At 39.2% G+C, this 25,023-nt stretch overlaps 1 pseudogene; it reads right to left on the reverse strand.

Annotated features, from left to right (window-relative positions):
* Positions 1–1,436: 1,436 nt before the first annotated feature.
* LOC118857761 lies at positions 1,437–19,032 on the reverse strand (annotated as a pseudogene).
* Between the last annotated feature and the right edge of the window lie 5,991 nt (positions 19,033–25,023).

Here is a 25,023-nt window from a genome sequence, read left to right on the forward strand (position 1 = left end):
CATCTGGTCATGATAACTTCACAGTATAGGGGCTGGCATATGTTCACAGAGGGATTACAGGACATCACTATGAGGAGAAAAAGCTCAGATGCTACAATAACATCATCAAAAAAAGTGTGACACACAACCCAAGAAAGAGACTACCATTGGTATGGTTTGGAGAGTTTGTAACAAATGTGGGGACAGTGACAGAAATAAATCTAAAAAGGACAGGTTCTTCAGGAAGAAGTATGTGGAGGTATGGCGATGCCCATTTAGAGAGATGAGGGTGAAGATGAGTATGCTACCCATCAGTGCCACCAGGTATATCAGTAAGAACAATCACATTTGACTATGTGATCTTGGGCAAGTCACTTAATCCTGTTTGCCTCAGTTTCCTTACTTGTAAAATGAGCTGGAGAAGGAATTGGCAAACTCTTCCTGTGTCTTTGCCAAGCCCCAAATGGGGTCACAAAGAGATAGACATGACATAAATGACTAAACAACAACTAACAAAATACAGTATCCTACTGGCATTACTCTATTTACATATGCATTTCATTTTCAAAAATACTTGTTTTGGTTAAGATGCTATGCTTTGTTAAAAATAACCAATAATGAAATGGTGAGTATGTCCTGTAGGAGTTTAAATTTCCAAATACTAAACTCCTTCCAATTGTTAACACCTCTACTCAAAGATTAGAAATTCATTTAAATAATTTCTTAGCTAAAACTGTCAAGAAGATAATTGGTGAATTAGTTACATGTTCTTCTCTTAGGGGTAGCCTTTGCTTTAGCTCCAAAAATTTAGTTGTGAAGCTTTAGTGTGGCCTCATGTTTAGTTTTCCAACGTACTGAGGCATATTGCTAAGTCTATATCATTTCTATAATTCTGAGATACAAAATAGAAAGCTGTTGGAAAGATGTGCATGTGTGCACATTACATCCTAATAAACGAGTTGTCTAAACTTCATCAGTGCATTTTAGAGTATTCATTGTGTATATTATTTGGAATCCTCTATCCCTGTTTGTGGTTCATTTTGATGCTGAGATAAATTTAAATTTTACTTTGTTTTAGGCAATTATAATTCAATTTAAGCATACAATATACAAAGAGAGGTTTTAAGATGCTTTGCAACATAATAAAATTTGAGTCTGATTTATGTTCCTAAATATCTCAAACATGCAAAACCTCTAGGAGAATATTATTTTAAAATTAGCTCCAATTTCTCTCAAGCTCCAAACATCAATGCTGAATTTACAGTTTTATTTATAGAAAACAAAATGGCAGAATTGATGAGCTCTACATAAAGCCTTATCAGTGATAATGATATTTACAGTTTTTAGGCAGCACTGTAGAAAAACAGGACAGCTTCAATTTTACTACAAGGAAAAGAAACAAAAATATAAAGACAAATGGTGGCAGAGTTGAAGAGTACAAGAAGAGTAATCACTCTTCATATAAAACCCATTGAAATGCTGGGCTGGCCAACTAGTTTCTCAAACTGATTATCCAGATAATTAACATATGGCTGGTTCATTTTGCCAGAAATTTGTTTGGCAGGATCATAGACTACCATTTTAGAGAGCAAAGCTATGCTATTTTCACCCAAGTTTTTGATATGTCATGTCTGGCTTCCAGGTTTCCATTGGGTGAATGTATTCTTATATTCCTGCATTGATTTGACTTCTGGCCACACTTAATTCGAAGTTCACAAAGCCCTGAAGATTCAGAGGAACTGATCAGTTTCAGAATCACCGTGGAAAATTATCTTGTTGGTCACTAATTCAATAAATATTGTTTTTGTTTTCAGTCATTTCAATCATGTCTGACTTATGATGCCATTTGAGGTTTTCTTAGCAAAGATAATGGAGTTGTTTGTCATTTGCTTCCCATGCTCATTTTACAGATGAGGAAACAGAGTTAAGTGACTTGCCCACGGTCACATAGCTAGTAAATATCTGAGGACAGATTTGAACTCAGGAAGATGAGTCTTCCTGACTTCAGGTCTGGTGCTTTATCTGCTGTACCACCTAGCTGCCTATGTTCCCAATGTCTACTGGATTAGAATATGTAGTAGCCCCTATCAATACCTCCAGAGATCTGTATCAGGATGTTACCATCTGTATCAAGAGGGCAGAGTTTATAATCTCAAAGAGGATCATAAACATGTCTGAAAGGTTCGGAACCGCCGGATATAAGAAACTCTCAAAGTAGAAGGCAGAAGAATCAAAACATTTATTTAGGCTCCACAGTAACCAACCCATGAACCAGAAGCCCCATTTTGATATGTTGATCAAAATCTTCCAGGCCCAATAAGTACGCCTTGCAAGAGTAACCAGGAGGCTACAGAGAAGCATGATTGCGTAAAGCAAAATCATGCTTCCCCCTCGATGGTAATAAGATTACCCACTGGCCTGAAGTCTTTGTTCAGCTTCCTCCCGTAGATCAGCTCTGCTACTGGCAGCTCCTGCCTCAGCTGTGTCTGTGTCTGTAACTGAAGCTGCAACTGAAACTGACGATGTAACGGTCGCTGTAACTGACGATATAACTGTCGCTGGCTCCAACCGGAAAAGGAAAAGAGAGATCTTCAAGCTGTCCTCTCCCCTCTTATAGGGTCTCTGACATCATCAAGCTCCGCCCGAATGACCAGGGCCGATTGGTTCCTGAGTTGGCTCCTCCCCCTAGGGTAGACCAGGTTCTGGAGCTAACACCTCCCCTCAGCCAGCCCCATGACTCCTCACACAGGAAGCTGTCTGCTTCCCGGCATGCTCCCCGGGCCTCCTGCCCCGGAAGAGCAAGCCACAGTGTCCAGAGGCTCAATGAGGCAAGCTGAGCCATTCAAAGAAAACAAAAGCCATTATGGCTACACTCCACCCCTTGTTATAGGATACATAATCTAATCAGCCATGTATCCTAGAACATACATTGTGATCCAATTACAAAGGAAACTAAAACATATCATTCATAATAAAGCAAAACATATCATTCAGTAACATTCCCAAACATTGGTTAACGATTCAAATGCGATCCACCCCTAGATCCCAGCAAAATAATCTCTTCAATCAATCATCCCCAAAATAATTATTAATAATTCAAATGTCCACCCCTAAATCCTTGTATCCATTACATAGGATCAATAATATCATAACAATAAAACAACACAGCAAGGATAACACAAAATAAGTAAACAGAACACTATCATCATTTCCACCCCCCTTGAACGATTGGGGCTCAAAATCTTGGGGTGAGGGGTGAAGGTCTCATTTTCCATAGCTTCTTCATGCTGAAATTGGATGTAGAGATGGCCCTGCCCCCAAAAAGTCCCATTCCAGAGGTCATTTCTTTAACGAGCTGGCAGGAATTCCAAGAATGCTACATGCTTAGGCAGTCACCGGAAAGTGCAGGGTGCTTAAGCCTGAAGGAAACAAAACTAGCAACAGGGTTAGCCAAAACAAAGGACAAAAAGAATAGTCTGTGAATCTATTATTATAACCTATTCACGGTAAAATATATGGTTCAGGGGTACGATTTGGTAATTATTTTCCCCTGAATAAACAACTGTTACAGTGTTGTCCTTCCCATGGGCTATAACTTCTGCAGCCTTTGGAATATCATCTGGCTTCCGTTTTACCCATACCTTAGCTCCTGACTTTATTCTATCAATGGAGCAAGACCCTTTTGCCCCTCTAGTAGTTATTTTGGGAGGAGGGTCAGTTTTCACAAAGGGTATTTTTTCACAGGGGATAATAATGACTTGAACCATCCTATCATTTCTACAAAATTGTACAGGTTTTTTACCCATATTCTGGAGTGTCACAACAATTTCTTTTTGATAATTAGAATCTATCACTCCAGCCAATACATGTATTCCTTGAGCCGCTAATCCTGGTTTAGGTAATATCCATCCAAGATGATTCTTGGGGATTCTCATACATACTCCAGTAGGGGTTTTTCTTATCTCTTTCCTATTTAACCTAAAATTCTCTATACAATGTAAATCATATCCTGCTGAACCAGGTGTTCCTGGACTTGGTAGTGGGACATCTTCCCTCACAGTCCAAAATTCAATGTTTTGGATCTCACATGTTTGCTGTTCTCTGATCTGCAGATTTGGGGTCATCATTCTGGCTAGAGGTGTACTCCCCCCTAAGGGCCTATTATTCAAATTACGTAAGGCAATAGACAAATTATCCTTCCAATGTCGATATGAATTATTTGAGCTTAATTTTCTCAGCTGTTCTTTCAACAATCCATTCATTCTTTCAATTAGCCCAGATGCTTGTGGGTAATATGGAATATGATATATCCATTCTATATTATTCAACACACAATATCTTTTCACTTCTTTGCCCTTGAAATGTGACCCATTGTCACTTTGAATCTGCATTGGGGTTCCATAATATAAACTTACAATATCTAGAGTTTTACAGGTGTTTTTCTGAGTTGCGTCTTTATAAGGACAAGCCACTAGTACACCTGAATAGGTGTCAACACACGTACATACATATTTACATCCTTTATCCTGGGGTAGTGGGCCAATATAATCTATCTGCCAAATTTGGGCTGGAACTTTTCCCCTTGCTATTTCTCCAGTAACTATCCTAGGAAGAGTTCGTTCTTTTTCTAATTGGCATATACAACACTCCTCTGTTATTTGTTTTAACAACGCATGAGAAATACTGATACCTCGATCCTGTGCCCATCGATGGGTGGCCTGGACCCCTAAATGGCCAGCAGTCTGGTGGACCCATCTTGCTAAGGCTGGGTCATCAGTTGGAGTCGGAGTAGGGACAATACATTCAGTAGCAATCTTTGCTAGTCGATCCGCATGTGCATTGTACTCACGTTCTGGTGTGGTCAGGGTTGCATGAGCATCAACATGAAAAACTGACAGATCTGTAACCAAAGACATGTCCCATATATTTTCCCATAACTCTTTACCCCAAACTTGTTTGCCATGAATCTCCCAATTCTGATTCCTCCATATAGGCATCCACGTAGCTAATCCATTAGCTACCGCCCACGAGTCAGTAAATATATGACACTGTCCTCCTTTCTCTGCTCTGATGGCCTGATGCACTGCCATCAGTTCAGCATATTGGCTACTTCCACCTATCCCAGAACTTTCCAGAGTTCTCCTTGTACAGGGGTTATAGGCTACTGCTTTCCAATGTCTCTTCTGTCCTAAATATTTTGCTGTCCCATCAGTAAACCAAGCATGTTTCTTCTGTTCTTCATTTAGTCCGTCATATCCATTATTCCATTTCACTAAGGATGGTACCATCTGTTGCTTAGATTCAAGGGGCTTTTCATTGCTCTCAGTATCAATGTTCGCCACAGATTCATGTAGAGCAGAAACTCCATTTTTGCCTGCTCTGGACCTATTCTGAATATACCACTTCCATTTGATTATGCTTGCCTCTTGTGCATGTCCAATTCTGTGAGAAGCTGGGGTACTCATTACCCAAGTCATAATTGGAATTCCAGGCCTTAATACCACTTCATGACCCAGAGTTAGTTGCTCAGTTTCTACTAAAGCCCAATATGCAGCTAACAGCTGCTTCTCAAAAGGTGTATATTGCACTCCAGATGAGGGCAGTTTCCTTGACCAAAAGCCTAAAGGTACACTTCGGCTTTGTTGTTTTTGCCACAGACTCCAATTTGCATAGTCATCTTGTACAGTCACTTGTAACTCCACTGGCCCATTTTGCATAGGCCATAAGTCTAGAGCTAATTGAATAGCAGCCTTTGCTTCCTCAAAAGCTCTACTTTGTTCAAGTCCCCAGTCAAATTCATATTTCTTTCTGGTGACTTTATACAAGGGTTTTAAAATCTGTCCCAAATGTGGGATGTGGTGTCTCCAATAACCAAACAGCCCTATGAACTTTTGGGCCTCTTTCTTATTGGTAGGGGTGGGAAAATCCTGGATTTTTTGTCGAGCTTGTGGGAGAATTTCTCGCAGTCCTCTATTCCACTGTATCCCCAAGAATTTTACAGTTTGAGCTGGCCCTTGAACCTTTGCGGGGTTGATTTCCCATCCTTTGCTTTTCATATGGTCAATTAATAATGCTAAACTCTCCTCCACCTCCTTTATATTCTTTCCCTGTATCATGATGTCATCTATGTAATGTGTAAGCTGTACACCAGGTAACTTTAATTCATCCAAATGTTCAGCTACAATCCTGTGGCAAATAGTTGGGCTATGAATATATCCTTGCGGCAGGCGTGTAAATGTATACTGTCGGCCTTGCCAAGTAAAAGCAAACTGATTCCATTGCTTGGGGTCTATTGGGATTGTAAAGAAGGCATTGGCCAAATCAATAACTGCATACCAAGTCCCTTCATGTTTTTGTATTCTCTCTATTAAAGTAACCGTGTCTGGGACAGCAGCATACAAGGGAGGAGTCACTTTGTTCAGCTGTCTATAATCTACTGTCATCCTCCATGTTCCATCTGACTTTCGGACTGGCCAGACAGGGTTGTTCCATTGAGTAGTTGTAGGGACTAACACTCCTGCCTCAACACATTCTCTTATAGTGTTGGCAATTTCATCTTGCCCACCTGGCACACGATATTGCCTCAAAGTAATTACTTCAGAAGGTTCGGGCAAAGTGATTGGATCCATCTTGATTTTCCCCACTAAGACTGCATTAATGCCTATTTTCCTCACAGCAAATTGGTATTTCCCTTCGGGTAAATTTAAGGTCATACCCTTCAATATGTCTATTCCAATGATGTATTCGGGAATAGGCACAATAACCACACTATATTCTTTCTTGGGCAACTGTCCAATTTTCATCATTAATTTAACTTGCCTGGCTGATATTTCAGTCCCTCCTAGTCCTGTGATGGTAATAGGAGTTCCATGGCTGAACTTGTCTGGATTTCCATAAATAAGGGTGGCCTCGGCCCCAGTATCTATTAATGCCTCAGTTACCGTACTTGACCCATTTTTCCAATATATGGTCAAGTTAATGTGAGGTCTGCAATCCAGCCTGTGTATTTCCTTAACTTGGGCTGGGGCCTGGCCTGTTCCCTAGTATTCCCTTTCATGTGATTCACTTGGGTATGAAGGTTCAACATCTGTAGCATTTGCAGGAGCAGTTCTGATTTCCCTATCTCTCCTGTTATCAAGGCCTTTATCTCTGTACATTCTATATAATTCATTGGTTGGAATTCCATCTATCATTTCAAAACCTACCCCTGCTCTCAATAAAGCAGTAAACATTTCTTTCCTTGTTACTCTCCTTTGGCGCCAAGTTTGCTGGTTATTCACTCTTCTCTCTCGAGGAGATCTATCCCTTCCCCAGTCACCTAAGTCATATAACTGTAAAATCTTATTTATCACTGTTGTAAGACGGCTCCCTACTTCTCCAAGTAATAAATTCAAAATTAGTTGTTTATAAGCAGGGGGAGCTGTCCTAATTATTAAATTCCTATGAGGCAGTTCCATTGAATCATTGTAATATTTGTCTGCAGTTCCTGTCATAATGGCAGTCTTCATTACCTCCTCCTTTAGTCTCATGATACAATCTCTAAGTGAATACCAGGGTCTGTGCTCAGTGGGCCACATAGAATCAGTAGCATATCTCTTATTGCATCCCACAGCGGCTAATGCCAACAGAGTAGTCTTGCTATCACCATCTCCTTGCTGATGATGTTCCCTAAAAGCTTGTTGAACTAGAGGATCATGGCTGATACCTATGAATCTCATGCAGTCTGTCCCATCTACTGATATTCCACCGGCCCCTTGATCACTGAGTCTTACCATCCAAGATATCAATGGTTCTCCCATTCTTTGGCTGAATCTACTCAAAATATCTGTGACCTCTTGCGGTGAGAAATCTTCCTGAATTTCCCTTGTAACTGAATCTTCACCTCGGGTTTCTGTCTTCCTCCTTTGTATGGGTCGAGCCCTTGTCTGATCATTTAACCATCTCCTATTCTCTGTGTGAGGCACATCCTGAACCCCAGTAGTGTTTTGTGCCTCAGCCCCTAACATTGTCTCATTCTCTCCCCACTCACTTCCTCTGCCACCATGGCTAGGACGAAGCAGGCAGTCAGGCTCTTTCTGGGCTGGGTTGAAATGCACTCTGGGCTTTTTTGGTCTCCTGTTGCTCTTAGCCACATTAATAGAAAAGTTCTCATTTGAGTCAGTTTGGTCTTCTGCTATCTGAGATTCCCCTTCTTCCTGTGGGGTAGGAGTGCCCCCATGTCTTTCACTTAATCTCAATCTTTCGTATACTAGCCGGTAGGCTGATAACACTATCCAGCTTTGCCTAGATAGTGATGCCCCTGACTGAATCCCAACTTCTCGTAAACACTTTTCCAAATCCCTAGGATCTCCTCTCCGTAGCCTTGGTTCCCAGTTTTCACAGGGTCCAGCTTTTTTAGCCAATTCTTTTGCTAGGGAGGAATAAAATGGATCCTCCCATCCTGGGATATTCATCTCTTCCTCTGAAATTGTTCTGCTTCTAAATAGAGATCTTATACCTAGCGATCCTGTTCGTGACGCCAAATGTATCAAGAGGGCAGAGTTTATAATCTCAAAGAGGATCATAAACATGTCTGAAAGGTTCGGAACCGCCGGATATAAGAAACTCTCAAAGTAGAAGGCAGAAGAATCAAAACATTTATTTAGGCTCCACAGTAACCAACCCATGAACCAGAAGCCCCATTTTGATATGTTGATCAAAATCTTCCAGGCCCAATAAGTACGCCTTGCAAGAGTAACCAGGAGGCTACAGAGAAGCATGATTGCGTAAAGCAAAATCATGCTTCCCCCTCGATGGTAATAAGATTACCCACTGGCCTGAAGTCTTTGTTCAGCTTCCTCCCGTAGATCAGCTCTGCTACTGGCAGCTCCTGCCTCAGCTGTGTCTGTGTCTGTAACTGAAGCTGCAACTGAAACTGACGATGTAACGGTCGCTGTAACTGACGATATAACTGTCGCTGGCTCCAACCGGAAAAGGAAAAGAGAGATCTTCAAGCTGTCCTCTCCCCTCTTATAGGGTCTCTGACATCATCAAGCTCCGCCCGAATGACCAGGGCCGATTGGTTCCTGAGTTGGCTCCTCCCCCTAGGGTAGACCAGGTTCTGGAGCTAACACCTCCCCTCAGCCAGCCCCATGACTCCTCACACAGGAAGCTGTCTGCTTCCCGGCATGCTCCCCGGGCCTCCTGCCCCGGAAGAGCAAGCCACAGTGTCCAGAGGCTCAATGAGGCAAGCTGAGCCATTCAAAGAAAACAAAAGCCATTATGGCTACACCATCTCATGTGTATATGCCCTTAGAGGTATTTCAAAGGCCTATGGAAGTCCGAAGTCAGTTGGCTTAAAAACTCATTTATCATTTATTAACAGATTTTGAAGTTTCAAGTTTCTCTGGAGAACTTTTTATGAGTAACAAAAGATAGTGCATTGTAAGTTTTGACACATATACACCCAACTTTTAATGAGTGAAGAATCCATATGATGGCTAGGAGGGATAGAATCCCAGTATCTTGAGGTACATGGAAATGATTTTAAAAGTAAGGCACAATCTAGCTGCATCTTGCATGAGTACATCTTGAAAGCTGGCAATGCCACGATGATGAAGTTCTTTTAAGAGCAAAATTTTTTGAATTGTAGTACTTGGAATATCCTTCTCACTTTGTAATCTGATTTTCTTCATGGCTACCATCTGATCCATAGTTTCTTTGTTGACCCTTATATATAGCACTATAGGTCATTTCAGTAATTTTCTTTATTTTGTGTAGTCCTCTATAGCCATTCAATGTGCTGGAGACTCTGAGGAGTTCAAGGCCAAAGGGGCACAGGTGGCAGCAGGAACAGCAGGAAAGTCTTTTTCACTTCATTTCCAGGATATTATCACTTTCATATTCTATACTTTGTTCAGTTATTCCCTAATTGATGAGCACTGCCTCAGATTCCCATTCTATGTCACCTCAAAAAGTACTATAAATGTTTTTGTATATCCTTTGGTAGAGCTTGTTTTGCTCTGGACTAATCCTTATTTGCTCTCTTAATCTGTCTGTTTCTCTCTGTCTCTGCCTCTCCCTTCTGTTTTCCCTGCTCCCCTTCAGGGTGAAATGCCAGCTGCTCCCCCTAACCCATCTTCTTGTATACATGTCTATGCTGCTTCATTGTAATTTTACTTAAGCTTTGTTTCTCTCTTCTGCTTTTCCTTCTTTTCCCCACTTTTTCTATTTTTCTTTTAAGATGATCAGACATTAGGGTGCTACTCTCAGACCCTCTGTTTCATTAGAGTCCCTTTATGACCACAGGTTCAGGTAATAGAGATCAGAGGGGAAACATTTATCATCTCCCCATATTAGAATATAGGCAATTCATCCTTGTTTATGCCTTTATAATTTTTTATTTATGTTTACATTTTTTACATTGTTATTAACTTCTGTGTTTGAAATTCAGAGTGTTTTCTACTCAGCTCTGGTCTTTTAATCAGGAATGCTTGGAAATCTTGTATTTCAATAAAAGTCCATTTCTCCCCCCTTTTATCCTCTTGTCTCCCTTCTGAAATATCAAAGTGGTACATTCCACTATAGTTGTGGCTTCTAAATGGTTTGTGATTCTGAGAGTGAAGTATCTAGAACATTTTTTGTTATGTTTCGGCATGGATGTCAGTATACTTTGTCCTGCTACTCTACCATCTTGTATCCACCTTCCCTACTATGAATTTAGAGGCTTCTATTAGGCCAAGGGAAAAATACCACTTATTAGGTGAGAGAATTGTATCTATTATCTATGACCTACTATGAGTTCTTTTTTATTATGGTTTTTATGCCCTAATACATGGTCAATTGTTATGTAGGTGCCATGTACCACTCAGAAAAAGGTATATTCCTTTCTACCCCCATTCAATTTTCTCCAGAGTTCTATCATATCTAAGTTTTCTAAAATTCTATTCATCTCTTTAACTTCTTTCTTGTTTATTTTGCGGTTAGGTTTATCTAGTTCTGAGAGGGGGAGGTTGAGGTCCCCACTAGTATACTTCTCTTTTCTATTTCTTCCTGCAACTCTCTTAATTTTTCCTCTAAGAATCCAGATACTATACCATTTGGTACGTACATGTTTAGTGATGATATTACTTCATTGTCTATGGTACCTTAAAGTAGGAAGTAGTTTTCTTCTTTAACTCTTAATTAAATCTATTTTTCGTCTTGTTTTGTCTGAGATCAGGATTGCTACCCCTGCTTTTTTTACTTTATCTGAAGCAAAATATATCTTGCTACAGCCTTTTCCCTTTACCTCTGCTTCAAATGTATTTCTTGTAAACAACATATTGTGGGATTCTGGTTTTTAATCCAGTTTGCTATCTGCTTCTGTTTTATGGGAGAGTTCATTCCATTCACATTCACAGTTATGATTACTATCTGTATCTTTTCCTCCATCCTATTTCTCCCCCCCGTGTACGTTTTTCTCTCTCCTTTCTCCCTTACACTCCTCACTAGAGTTTTGCTTTTGACCACCACTTCCCTCAGTGTGCCCTTCCTTCTGTCAGCCCCCTCCCTTTTCTTCCCCCTTTTCCTTACTACTTCTTCCCTCCCTTCTATCCACCCCCCTGCCTTTTCTTTCCCCTTTCCCCTCCTCCTTCCTATAGGGGAGGTTAGAATTCTATACCTAACTGATTATGTTATTCCCTCTTTGAGCCAAATCTGATGAGAATAAGGTTCAAACAATGCTCATCTCCCTCCCTTCTTTCCCTCTACTATCATAGGTTTTTGTGACTTTTCTTGTGATGTAATTTACTGCTATTTTCCTCCTCCTTTCCTCTTCTCCCAGTATAATCCCTTTTCACCACTTAACTTTTTTGTATCATTATATACGAGTCAACTTGTTCCTATGCCCTCTGCCTCTGCATACCCCTTTTAAATGGCATAATAATGATATAGCTCCTGAGAATTACAAGTGTCATCTTTCCTTGTAGAGAAGTAAATAGTTTGCCAGTATTAATAACATGTTGTTGTTTTTTTCTTTCCAGTTTACTTTTTTATGCCTTTCTTAAGTCTTGTATTTGAAGATCAAATTTTCTGTTGAGCTCTGATCTTTTTATCTGGAAGGTTTCGAAGTCCCCTATTTCACTGAATGTCCATTTCCTCCCCTGAAAGATTATGATCAATTTTGTTGGGTAGTTACTCCTTGGTTGTAATCCAAGCTCCTTTGCCTTGTGGAATATCATATTCCATGCCCTCTGATCTTTAAATATAGAAGCTGCAAGGCCCTGCATAATCCTGGCTGTGATTCCATTATATTTAAATCATTTTTTTTCTGGCTGCTTGTGGTCTTTTCTCTTTGTCCTGGTAATTCTGTGATTTGGCTACAATATTCTTTGCCATTTACAATTTTGGATCTCTTTCAGGAGATGATCAGTGGATTCTTTCAATGACAATTTACTCTCTGGTTCTAGGACTTCATGGCAATTTTCCTTAATGATTTTTTGGAAGATGCTGTCCAGGCTCTTCTTTTCATCATGGTTTTCAGGTAGACCAATAGTTTTAAAGTTATCTATCCTGGATCTATTTTCAGGTCAATTGTTTACCAATGCAGTATTTTATATTTTTCTATGTTTTCATTCTTTTATTTTTGTTTGACTCATTCTTGATATTTCATAGAATCATTAGCTTCTACTTGCTCAATTCTAATTTTTAATGAATTGTTTTCTTCAATTACATTTTGTACCTTCTTTTCCATTTGGCCTATTTTACTTTTTAATGAGTTCTTCTCTTCAGTGAGTTTTTGTGCCTCCTTTTCCATTTGGCCCGTTTTACTTTTTAAGGAGTTTTCTTCAGTGTACTTTTCCCTATTTGGCCAATTGTACTTTTTAGGGACTTATTTTCAGCAGTCAATTTTTATCCTTCCTTTTTCAAGCTATTGACTCTTGCATACCTTGATGAATTCTTTTGCTCGTCCTATTTTCAGTTTGGTGAGAGAAGCCTACCTTATATCAGATATACATGGTTACCTAAAGTGAATGCATGGGAGCCATGGCTGTTTTCAAGCACTTTTGAAAATGTTTGAGCATGAACTGTGGTTTTGGAAGACAATTCAATGGGAAAATTAATCCTAAGGGATATAATTCTTGAAGGAATCTTTAAGATTGATCTCATTTCCCTTAAGGCAGATTGAATGGTATTTAGCTGTTAGTTTCAAATGAATATAATGATGATTTCTAGGGTCATATTTTATATCATCCTACTTTGATGAAGGTATATATTATCTTAATTTATTAGTTTTTAAAAACTTTTCTAGGCATTTCTCAATGAATAATCATTATCCATATATGAGTGTTTTCCTCTCCTCTAATCAATAATTTATTTTTCTTGTTCTTTTTGAGTATCTAGATCTTAAATAATAAAGGCGATGATGAGAATCCTTCCTTTTCACCTTTGCTGGCTTTTCTGAGAAAGGTGAAATTGAAGAACAACAAAGGAAATAACGCCAAATTGGATAGGAGAGGAAACTTGGTGTTTCAGAAACTTCAGGTTCCTGTTCCTCAGAAAGGATGTGAAAACAACAGGGTTCTCTAAAGCCCACAGAGAAGACCGTTCAGGTAGATTGGAAGGCAAGAGAAATGATGAGAATCACTCATTTACTCAGGAAGCATTTTTGTATGCCTACTATGTGCCAGGAGAAGCACTTAGCTGTAAGGATACACGTACAAAGAATGAGGCAATACTTGCTCTCAGAAAGCTTATGTTCTAAAATACTTGTATAAATCTTTGCAATATAAATGTAAAAAGAATAAATATTAATACAAATGGTGGTAAAAAATATGATGTATTATGATGGAGTGCAGCAGCAGATGAAGGAGATCAGAAAGGGCTTCATTCAGAAGATGCTGCTTATTCTGTACCATAAAGAAATAGATGGGACTGTGTGAGACAGAGGTATGGAAGAATTTATTTCAAGACATGTAGAATGTTCAGTGCAAAGGCATGGAGAAAGTTGATGAAGTATTATCTGGGGAACAGAGTGAAGGTCAATTCAGCTGATCAAAGTATGTGGGATAACAAGGAATGTTTAAAGAGTCTGGAAAGATTGGTGTGAAGTCAGTTCTTAAAGTGCTTTAAAAGATGAATAAAGGAGTTTATATTTTATACTTGAGGCCAAAGGAAGGTAGTAGAATTGATTGAGTTGGATAGGGACATGGTCAGATCTGCTCTTAAGTAAAATTATCTTGTCAATTGTGTACAGAATGTGCTGGAGTGAGGAGAGACTTGAATCAGGGAAGCTTGATAGGAAACTATTGCAGTAATGTAGCCTAGAGGGGATGAAAGCCTGAACTAAGGTGATAGCTGTGTCAGTGGAGAGAAGGGATCAAGACTGTGTGATTTTTGTGCAGGATAAAGGACACATAGGCAACAAACCATTGCCTGTTCACAGTCGATTAGATAGGCCACATACCTGAAGCAGGAAAATGCAGCAAACAATAGGAGACTTCATGTGCCATGCAAGTCAAACTACACCCTCCTCCATATCAATCAACATTTCTTGTCAAACTTGAATAGAGACATTCTGGTCTTTGAGCCCAACTGTCCTAGAAATAGTATCACACTAGACCCCTCTGTTTCTAGCCCTGTCCCTACAGCTGCCATCTAGAGAATTACCCTTGTGGATGGGAGACCTGGCAACTCCTTCTGCATGTGTTTTTTCATTAGTAATAGCTCCCATTTATCCAGATTGTTAAACGGTGTGATATTAGAAATGGTTATGATTTTATAAATGGAAATAACAGTAAAAGAAATATTTTGCCACCTGTCTTACTTCTCTAACCTAAGGACCATTAGGTCTTTTCATCTCTCTTGCATATAAATTCTTTTATTGATTGTCCTTCCCTTATTTGAAGATGAGCTCCTTATGAGAATAGACAGTGGCAAGAATAATATAAGGGAGCCTCTAGTTGCCGTCAATGAATTCAAGTTAACATATGTTTTCAGGGAGTGAGTTATAATTTGGGGCCTCAGAGGTTACTGATATCTGATGGCCAATCATTATTTATATTGCTACATGGCAAGCAAACAGCCCCATCAGAAAAGTGAAAGAAAAGATCAATATAATTCTCAACGAATCCTAGTGAAGTTTATTGAAGAATATATGGAGTCTCAAGATGACTAGTTTTCAGGTTGACAATGAAGACTAAGAATACCTTTGTCCCCACTTTTTTTTGGTCACTTTTAGGTGTGGGACGCGTTCTAGTCTTGGCTTATGGAGAAGCCCATATCAACTGTTCCCCACCAACTCTCTTCAGTTACCAATTTTGGTGTATCCATTCAAGGGAGAGCAGCATCACAGATTTAATTTTCTATTTATTTTTAACTACTCTCTGTCTTGAGAATACTTTCCTATCTACCTCATCTATTCCAGCTTTCCAATCTCTGGCCTTTCCAGTGTTTTGACTGATTAAGATACAATGTCTCTATTCAAATACCAACTTTGATATTTTGGATATTGTAGTTAGTAGTGGGGTACTCTCTGAATCCATGGCTGGTTTTTCAGGTGCCCGTTTTCTTCACTCCATTAAATTTTTTTTAACAAAGCCTAGACAAGGAGTGGTTTGGGGGGAGTGGTTCAGAAAGAAGGGTTTCTGCAACATTTCTGAACTATTTTAAGGGCACTTCCTTTTTAAGATGCAACTATATTTTATTTTATTTTTTTATTGTATATTTATTTTTATTTTTAGTTTACTACACTCACTTCCACAAGTTTTGGGGTTCCAAATTTTTTCTCCCTCCCTCTGCTTCACATATACCTTCACATTGAACTTATTTACATAGTAGTCCAGTTGTAAAGAAGAATTATATCCAATGGAATGAATCATGAGAAAGAAGAAATGAAACCAAAAAAGAAGGAAAAAAAAGAGAGCAAATAGTTTGCCTCAACCTTCATTAAGACTCTATAATTCTTTCTCTGGGTGTGTATAGCTTTTTCTGTCATAAGTCTTTTGGCACTGTCTTTGAACCTTGCATTGATGAGAGGAATCAAGTCTATCAGTTAGTCCTTACAGATACCTTGTGTCTATAATTGCGTATAATGATTTCCTGGTTCTACTTCCCTCGCTCAGCATCAGTTCATATAAGTCTTTCCAGGTTATAATGAAGTCCATCTGCTCCTCATTTCTTATAGCACAATAGTATTCCATTACACTCATATACCACAATTTGTTTAGCCATTCCCCAATTGATGGGCATCCCCTTGATTTCTAATTCTTTGCCAGCACAAAAAGAGCTGATGCAAATATTTTTGTAATACTGGTCCATTTCCCACTTGTGTGATCTCTTTGGGATGTAGCCCTAGAAGTGCTATTGCTGGGTCAAAGGGAATGCACATTTTTATAGCCCTTTGGGTATAGTAACAAATTACTCACCAGAATGGTTGGATCAGTTCACAACTCCACCAACAATGTAACAGTGTTCCCATTTTCCCACATGCTCTCCAGAATTTATCATTTTTGGTTTTGTCATGTTAGCCAATCTGACAGAAGAGATGTGGTACCTAAGAGTTGTTTTGATTTGCATTTCTCTAATCACTAGTGATTTAGAGCATTTTTTCATATGCCTATAGATATCTTTAATTTCCTCCTCTGAAAACTGCCTCTTTATATACTTTGACCATTTCTCAATTGAGGAATGACTTGTATTCCTACACATTTTGCTCAGTTCCCTTTATATTTTGGTGATGAGGCCTTTATCAGAGACACTGGTCATAAAGATTTTCTCACAATTTTCTGCTTCTCTCCTAATCTTTGTTACATTGGCTTTGTTTATACAAAAACTTTTCAATTAAACATGGTCAAAATTATCCATTTTGCATTTTGTAATGCTCTCTATCCCTTGCTGAGTTCATGAATTCTTCCCTTTTCCCATAAATATGACAGGTAAACTATTCCTTGCTCTCCCAAATTGCTTATAGTGTCAGCCTTTATTCCTAAGTCATGAACCATTTTGACTTAATTTTGGTATATGGTGTAAGATATTGGCCTATGCCCAGTTTCTGTCATGCTATTTTCCAATATTCCCAACAGTTTTTGTAATATAGTGAATTCTTAACCCAGAAGCTGGATTCTTTGGGTTTATCAAAGAGTAGATTTCTATAGTCATTGACTATTGTGTCTTGTGTACCTATCCTATTCCACTGATCAACCACTCTGTTTCTTAGTCAGTATCAAGTAGTTTTGATGACTGCTGCTTCATAATACAGTTTAATATCTGGTATGACTAGGCCACCTTCCCTAGCATTTCTTTTCATTAATTGCCTTGATATTCTGGACCTTTTATTCTTCCAGATGAATTTTGTTATTATTTTATCCAGCTCTGTAAAATAAATTTTTGGTAGTTTGATTGGTATGGCACTGAATAAATAAACTAATTTAGGTAGAATTCTCATTTTTTACTATATTAGCTTGGCCTAATCACGAGCAAGTGACATTTTTCCATTTATTTAGATCTGACTTTATTTGTGTGAAAAGTGTTTCATAATTGTGTTCATATAGGCCCTGGGGTTGTCTTGTCAGGTAGACTCCCAAGTATTTTATAGTGTCTACTGTAACTTTACCTGAAATTTCTCTTTCTATCTCTGACTGTTGGGCTTTGTTAGTAATGTATAGGAATTCTGAGGATTTATGTGGGTTTATTTTATATCCTGCAACTTTGCTAAAGTTTTTTTTTTATCTCAAGCAGTTTTTTTCTTGATTCTCTAGGATTCTCTAAGTAAACCATCATATCATCTTCAAAGAGTGATAATTTAGTTTCTTCTTTGCCTATTCTAATTCCTTCACTTTCTTTTTCTTCTCTTATTGCTAAAGCTAACATTTCTAGTACCAAATTGAATAATAAGGGTGATAATGGAAATCCTTGTTTCACCCTTTATCTTATTGGGAATGGATCTAGCTTATCAACATTACATATAATGCTTGCTGATGGTTTTAGGTAGATGCTATTTATAATTTTAAGGAACACTCCATTTATTCCTATGCTTTCTAGTGTTTTTAATAGGAATGGGTGTAGTATTATGTCAAAAGCTTTTTCTGCATCTATTCAGATAATTATGGTTTCTGCTAGTTTTGTTGATGATATGATGAATTATGCTATTAGTTTTCCTAATGTTGAACCAGGTTTGCATTCCTGTAATAAATCCTACCTGGTCATAGTGTATTATTCTCATCATAAGTTGCTTCAGTCTTTTTGCTAGTATTTTATTTAAAATTTTTACATCAATATTCATTAGAGAAATTGGTCTATAATTTTTTTCTCTGTTTTTACTCTTCCTGGTTTAGGCATTAGTGGGAGAGGAGTGGTCTGGCTTCTGGAAGTCTCCTCTTCCCCTGGGGCTGTGCTATAGAATGGGTAGTCTCAGATGTTTTCTGAGCTGGTGTCTGCCATTTCCCCTGCCTGTGTGAAGGCACCTCTGGTTTCCTGGTGTTAACCCTTGCTAGCTCCACCCCCTTGGGGAACAAGAACTCCCACTGTTGGGCTACTGAAGCCCCATTTCTCACTCTTCTATGTCATTGTTTCTCCTGCGGGAATGTTATCTGAGCAAGGAAGGTAGGGATGAGAGCTCTCTCACTTGGTCATCATAGCTCCCAAAATTTCAAGAAGGTGAGTTTTAAATCTTTATACCATGACTGTCCAAAGAGGCTGAGGGCTGTATGTGGCCCCACAGGGCAATTTATGTGGCCTACCTACAAGCATAGAAATTTGCATAAATGCTTTAGTAATCAAAGCCGAGGTACTGCAGAGCTTTCACTAAAATGGCAAATCAAAATATATTGTCTATTGTTTCAATAAAAACCTAAGTTTGGACGACCTTGCTTTAGACTGGCCTGCAAGCCTTAAGAGTAGTTGCTTTCACATGGCTGCAGGTGCTGCACTGCTGTCTCCCATAGCTGCGACAGACTCCCGTCCTAGGCTGATAGACCTGGGGATCTCCACCAGTCTCAGGCGCCCTGTGTTTTTCCTGATCGCTGGCTGAGCTCTGCAGCTGCTTCTGCTTCTGCTGTGGTCTGGTGCAGTTCCACGTGCCAGGTACTCCCCCATCCTACAGATCCAACCTGTCGACCCCGTGGACTCTCCTGGCTTGGAAATTTGCCACACGCAGTCTATTAGTGGCTTCTAACTCAGATCTGCTCAGATTCATTTTTTAGAGGTATCTGACGGAATTTGTGAAAGATCTCCAGTAAGACACTGCCTTCCCATGCCATCTTGGCTCTGCCTGTGGCTATTGCACTTTCAGCCTGAGCCAGATGAGGAGACCCAGACTCATAAAATAAAATAATCAAACTTGGTATCCAAAATTGAAGATGATATTCCAGATATTTTGGCTATTGTGTCTTTGTTTATGTAGCCAAGTATCACAGCAGCTTTTCTTTTGGCTGACATATCATGTTGCTGAATGAGTTGGAGATAGTGGTCATATCAAACCCCCAGATCTTTTCTACATAAACTGTTTTCATGCTATACTACCTCCATCCTGTAATTTTACGGTTGACATTTTTACTTAAGTATAGGAATTTGCATTTATCTGTTAAATTCCATCTTATCGAATATGGCCTGTAATTCTAGCCTTTTAAGTTCTTTTAAGATCCTAAATTTATCATAGAATGTGTACCTATTCCTCCAAAAGAATTATAACTTTGGAATATAGCTTGAAGTTTGTTGATGTCAAGCTTATATTCTAAATCCTCCATTATATCCCATTGCCTTCTTTTCTTCCTTTAAGTCCAATGACCTTTTGTCAATACTCATCCTTTTTGACCTTTGTAGTATTTGGTGGCGTTGTATAGGGTGTTTAGGAACACCAGCATATCTGGTGTGAGTGCTTGCTAAGCCCTTTTCAGGGCTTTTCATCCACCTTTGGTGTCTACCTGATTCATCTAACTCATAGCTTCAAGGAGCTGTAGCATGCGCAGTGGCCTCATCCCTGTAAAACTCTATTGGTAGACAGGCTAAATCAGGTTCAGGGTAACCAGCAGGCATTCAACATACCAGTGAGTTAGGGGGAGGTCTGCCCCAAACATGCGAAGACTTTCTCAGGTAGAATAGGCATATGAGAATGATTTGTTCCATTGGCCATAAAGGTGGTTGAAGCAGGCACCATGGAGTGGTGAGAGTTTGGGCAGGCATTGAAGATGCCAAGATTGTCCACTGCATCCCAGGCTATCATCAGTTTTCTTGACTTTTGTCCTGTCACTGGACTTTGATGACTCAGGAAGAAAGAGTAAGGTTGGTGACTTTGTGCAACTCTGCTTCAATTAAATCCAACTCACAGGCAAGTCAAGATATCACCAGTGATATCATTGGCCCTTTAAGAAAACAAAAGAAAAAAACCCCAACAACAGCATTTGATACTTTTGACCTTCTTTTGCATGCTTACTACTCTTTGGGTTTTCATGACATTGACTTCTCTTGGTTCACTTATATATATCTGACAACTTCTTATTGGTTATCTAGGTTGAAGGATATGCAGAATTTATTAACTTTGGGGCATAGTTTCATATTGATTTCCAGGATTTCTGGGTCAGTTCATAATTCCTCCAATAGTGCAGTAATGTGTCAGTCTTCATTGTCAGTTTCCTTTTTCATTAACTGTGCCAATATAATGGGTGTGAGGTAGAACTACAGAGTTGCTTAATTTTCATTTCTATAATTATTAGTGATTTAGAGCATTGTGTCAATATAGCTACTGATAGCTTAGATTCCACCTTCTGAAATATGCCTGTTTGTATCCTTCTACCATTTATCAATTAAGGAATGGCTCTTGTTATTTAAATTTTAATCCGTTATGTTTGTGTGTTAGAAATGAGAACTTTATTAGAAACTTGCCAAGATTTGTCCAATTATCTGATTTTCTTCTAATTTTATATTTATGTTATCAAAATTTCCCATTTTGTGTTTCCCTACCTATCTCTTGTTTGGTCATGAACTCTTACACTATCCACAGATTTAGCAGGTTATTCCCTCCTTTCTCCTCTAATTTGTTTATGATATGACCTTTCTGTATCTTAGTCTTGTACCCATTTGTAGGTTATATTGGTATGTTGGTGTATAAATAGGTTTTGCCAGACTACATTCTAGTTTTTCCAACACTTTTTGTCAAATATTGAGTTTTTAGCTGGGAAGTTGGTTTATGCATAATTTTTGCCAGACTATTTTCTAGCTTTTGTCAAACATTGAGTTTTTAGCTCAATGGCTGGAATCTTTGGTTCTATCAGACACTAGACAATGGTGTTCATTTGCTTCTGTGTACAGGGTACCTAATCTTCTCTACTGATGAAACTTTCTTCTTAGCTAGCATCAAATTGTCTTGGTGAATAGTATAATTTTTACATCTGGTACTGGTAGGACCCTCCTTAATCACTTTTTCCCCATTATTTTCCTTCCAGATGAATTTTGTTGTTCTTTTCTAAAAAATTTATTTTTCTCAATTACATGTATGAACACTGTTTAACATTTGTTTTTTTTATTTGATCTCCAAATTTTCTCCCTCTGTCCCCTAACCCATCCTTGGGAAGGCAAGCAATTTAATATAGATTATACATGTGCAGTAATACAAAAGTATGTTTCCATATTCACAATGTTATAAAAGAACACAAAGACCAAAAAAAACTCCAAGAAAGATAAAATAAGAAAATGTGTTCCATCTTTATTCAGATTCCAACAGTTCTTTCTGTAGAGGTGGATAGCATTTTTTATCATAAATACTTGGGAACTGTCTTGGATCATAGAATGCTGAGAATAGCTAAGTCATTCACAGTTGATCATTGCACAATATTGTTATTATTATATAAGATGTTATGACTCTGCCCACTTCCCTTTGCATCAGTTTATATGAGTCTTTCTAGATGTTTTGAAACTATCTCGCTCATTGTTTTTTGTATTGTGCAGTTTGATTTTTTTTTTTAAATGCAATTTATTTCTTTAACATATTTGGTTTTCAGCATTGATTTTCACAACAGTTTGAATTACAAATTTTCTCCCCATTTCTGCCCTCCCCCCCCACTCCAAGATGGCGTATATTCTGGTTGCCCTGTTCCCCAGTCAGCCCTCCCCTCTATCACCCCCCCTCCCCTCTCATCCCCTTTTCCCTTCCTTTCTTGTAGGGCAAGATAAATTTCTACGCCCCATTGCCTGTGTATCTTATTTTTTAGTTGCATACAAAAAGTTTTTTTGTTTTTGAACATCTGATTTTAAAACTTTGAGTTCCAAATTCCCTTCCCTCTTCCCTTCCCACCCACCCTCCCTAAGAAGTTGAGCAATTCAACCTAGGCCACACATGTATTATTATGTATAACCCTTCCACAATACTCATGTTGTGAAAGGCTAACTACATTTTGCTCCTTCCCAACCCATCCCGCTTTATTGAATTTTCTCCCTTGACCCTGTCCCCTTTCCAAAGTGTTTGTTTTGATTACCTCCACCCCCATCTGTCCTCCACTCCATCATCCCCCCACCTTTTATTTTTTTTTTTATCTTCCTCCCTCTTCTTTCCTGTGGGGTAAGATACCCAACTGAGTATGTATGGTATTCCCCCTCAGGCCAAATCTGATGAGAGCAAGGTTCACTCATTCCCCCCTCACCTGCCCTCTCCCCTCCTCCCAAAGAACTGCTTCCTCTTGCCACCTTTATGCGAGATAATCCACCCCATTCTATCTCTCCCTATCTCCCTCTCTCAGTATGTTACTCTCTCATCCCTTAATTTCATTTTATTTCTTTTAGATATCTTCCCTTCATCCTCAACTCACCCTGTGTCTGCTCTCTCTCTTTTACATATCTATATATACACATAGATACACATACATACATATACACATAGATACATACATACATACACATTCACTTATATATATGCTTAAACATATATATATATATATATGCATATATATATATGCATATTCCCTTCAACTACCCTAATACTGAGGTCTCATGAATCATACTCATCATCTTTCCATGTAGGAATGTAAACAAAACAGTTCAACTTTAGTAAGTCCCTTGCAATTTCCGTTTCTTGATTACCTTTTCATGCTTCTCTTGATTCTTGTGTTTGAAAGTCAAATTTTCTATTCAGTTCTGGTCTTTTCACTGAGAAAGCTTGAAAGTCCTCTATTTTATTGAAAATCCATATTTTGCCTTGGAGCACGATACTCAGTTTTGCTGGGTAGGTGATTCTAGGTTTTAATCCTAGCTCCATTAACCTCCGGAATATCGCATTCCAAGCCCTTCGATCTCTTAATGTAGAAGCTGCCAGATCTTGGGTTATTCTGATTGGGTTTCCACAATACTCAAATTGTTTCTTTCTGGCTGATTGCAGTATTTTCTCCTTGATCTGGGAGCTCTGGAATTTGGCAACAATATTCCTAGGAGATTTCTTTTTGGGATCTATTTGCAGAGGCGATCGATGGATTCTTTCAATTTCTATTTTGCCCTGTGGCTCTAGAATATCAGGGCAGTTCTCCTTGATAATTTCCTGTAAGATGGTATCTAGGCTCTTTTTTTGATCATGGCTTTCAGGTAGTCCAATAATTTTTAAATTATCTCTCCTGGATCTATTTTCCAGGTCAGTGGTTTTTCCAAGGAGATATTTCACATTGTCTTCCATTTTTTCATTCCTCTGGTTCTGTTTTATAATATCCTGATTTCTCATAAATTCACTAGCTTCCACTTGCTCCAATCTAATTTTTAAAGTAGTATTTTCTTCAGTGGTCTTTTGGACCTCCTTTTCCATTTGGCTAATTCTGCCTTTCAAGGAATTCTTCTCCTCATTGGCTTTTTGGAGCTCTTTTGCCATTTGAGTTAGTCTATTTTTTAAGGTGTTGCTTTCTTCAGTGTATTTTTCAGTATTTTTTTGGGTCTCCTTTAGCAAGTCATTGACTTGTTTTTCATGGTTTTCTCGCATCCTTCTTATTTCTCTTCCCAATTTTTCCTCTACTTCTCTAACTTGCTTTTCCAAATCCTTTTTGAGTTCTTCTATGGTCTGGGGCCAGTTCATGTTTTTCTTGGAGGCTTTGGTTGTAGGCTCTATGACTTTGTTGTCTTCTTTAGGCTGTATGTTTTGGTCTTCTTTGTCACCAAAGAAAGAATCCAAAGTCTGAGACTGAATCTGGGCGCGTTTTCGCGTCCTGGCCATATTCCCAACTAACTAACTTGACCCTTGAGTTTTTCAGTGGGGTATGACTGCTTGTAGATTGCAGAGTTCTATGTTCTACGTTTGGGGGGGAGGTGCCAGCTCTGTCAGAGCCGCACTCCTCCTTCCCCAAGGACCCCCAGTCCAGACTGGGCTCAGATCTTCGGCAGGCTGTGCACCCCTGCTGCGATCCGCCACTTAATTCCTCCCACCAGGTGGGCCTGGAGCAGGAAGTAACAACAGCTGTAGCTGCCCCACCTCCGCTGCCCCGGGGGCTGGAAGCCGAACCGCGAACTCCTTCCACTCCCGCAGCTTTTCCCACTAACCTTCTCCGCAGTCTTTGGTGTTTGTGGGTCGAGGGGTCTGGTAACTGCTGCAGCTCCCATATTCAGGGCGCTAGGGCCCCCTCCGCCCAGCTTCTGGTCTGGATGGTCCACGCCGCTCAGGCTGGGTTCTGCTCCACTCCGTTCCCAGCTCCCAGCTCCCAGCTCCCAGCGGAATAGAGCTCACCCAGAGACCATCCGGGCTGTCCTGGGCTGGAGCCCTGCTTCCCTCTGCTGTTCTGTGGGTTCTGCCGTTCTAGAATTGGTTCAGAGTCATTTTTATAGGTGTATTAGGAGGGCAGAGTTTATAATCTCAAAGAGGATCATAAACATGTCTGAAACGTTCGGAACCGCCGGATATAAGAAACTCTCAAAGTAGAAGGCAGAAGAATCAAAACATTTATTTAGGCTCCACAGTAACCAACCCATGAACCAGCAACCCCATTTTGATATATTGATCAAAAGCTTCCAGGCCCAATAAGTACGCCTTGAAAGAGTAACCAGGAGGCTACAGAGAAGCATGATTGCGTAAAGCAAAATCATGTTTCCCCCTCTATGGTAATAAGATTACCCACTGGACTGAAG

This window comes from Trichosurus vulpecula, chromosome 7 (genome assembly GCF_011100635.1).
Source record: "Trichosurus vulpecula isolate mTriVul1 chromosome 7, mTriVul1.pri, whole genome shotgun sequence".
Lineage (NCBI taxonomy): Eukaryota > Metazoa > Chordata > Mammalia > Diprotodontia > Phalangeridae > Trichosurus > Trichosurus vulpecula.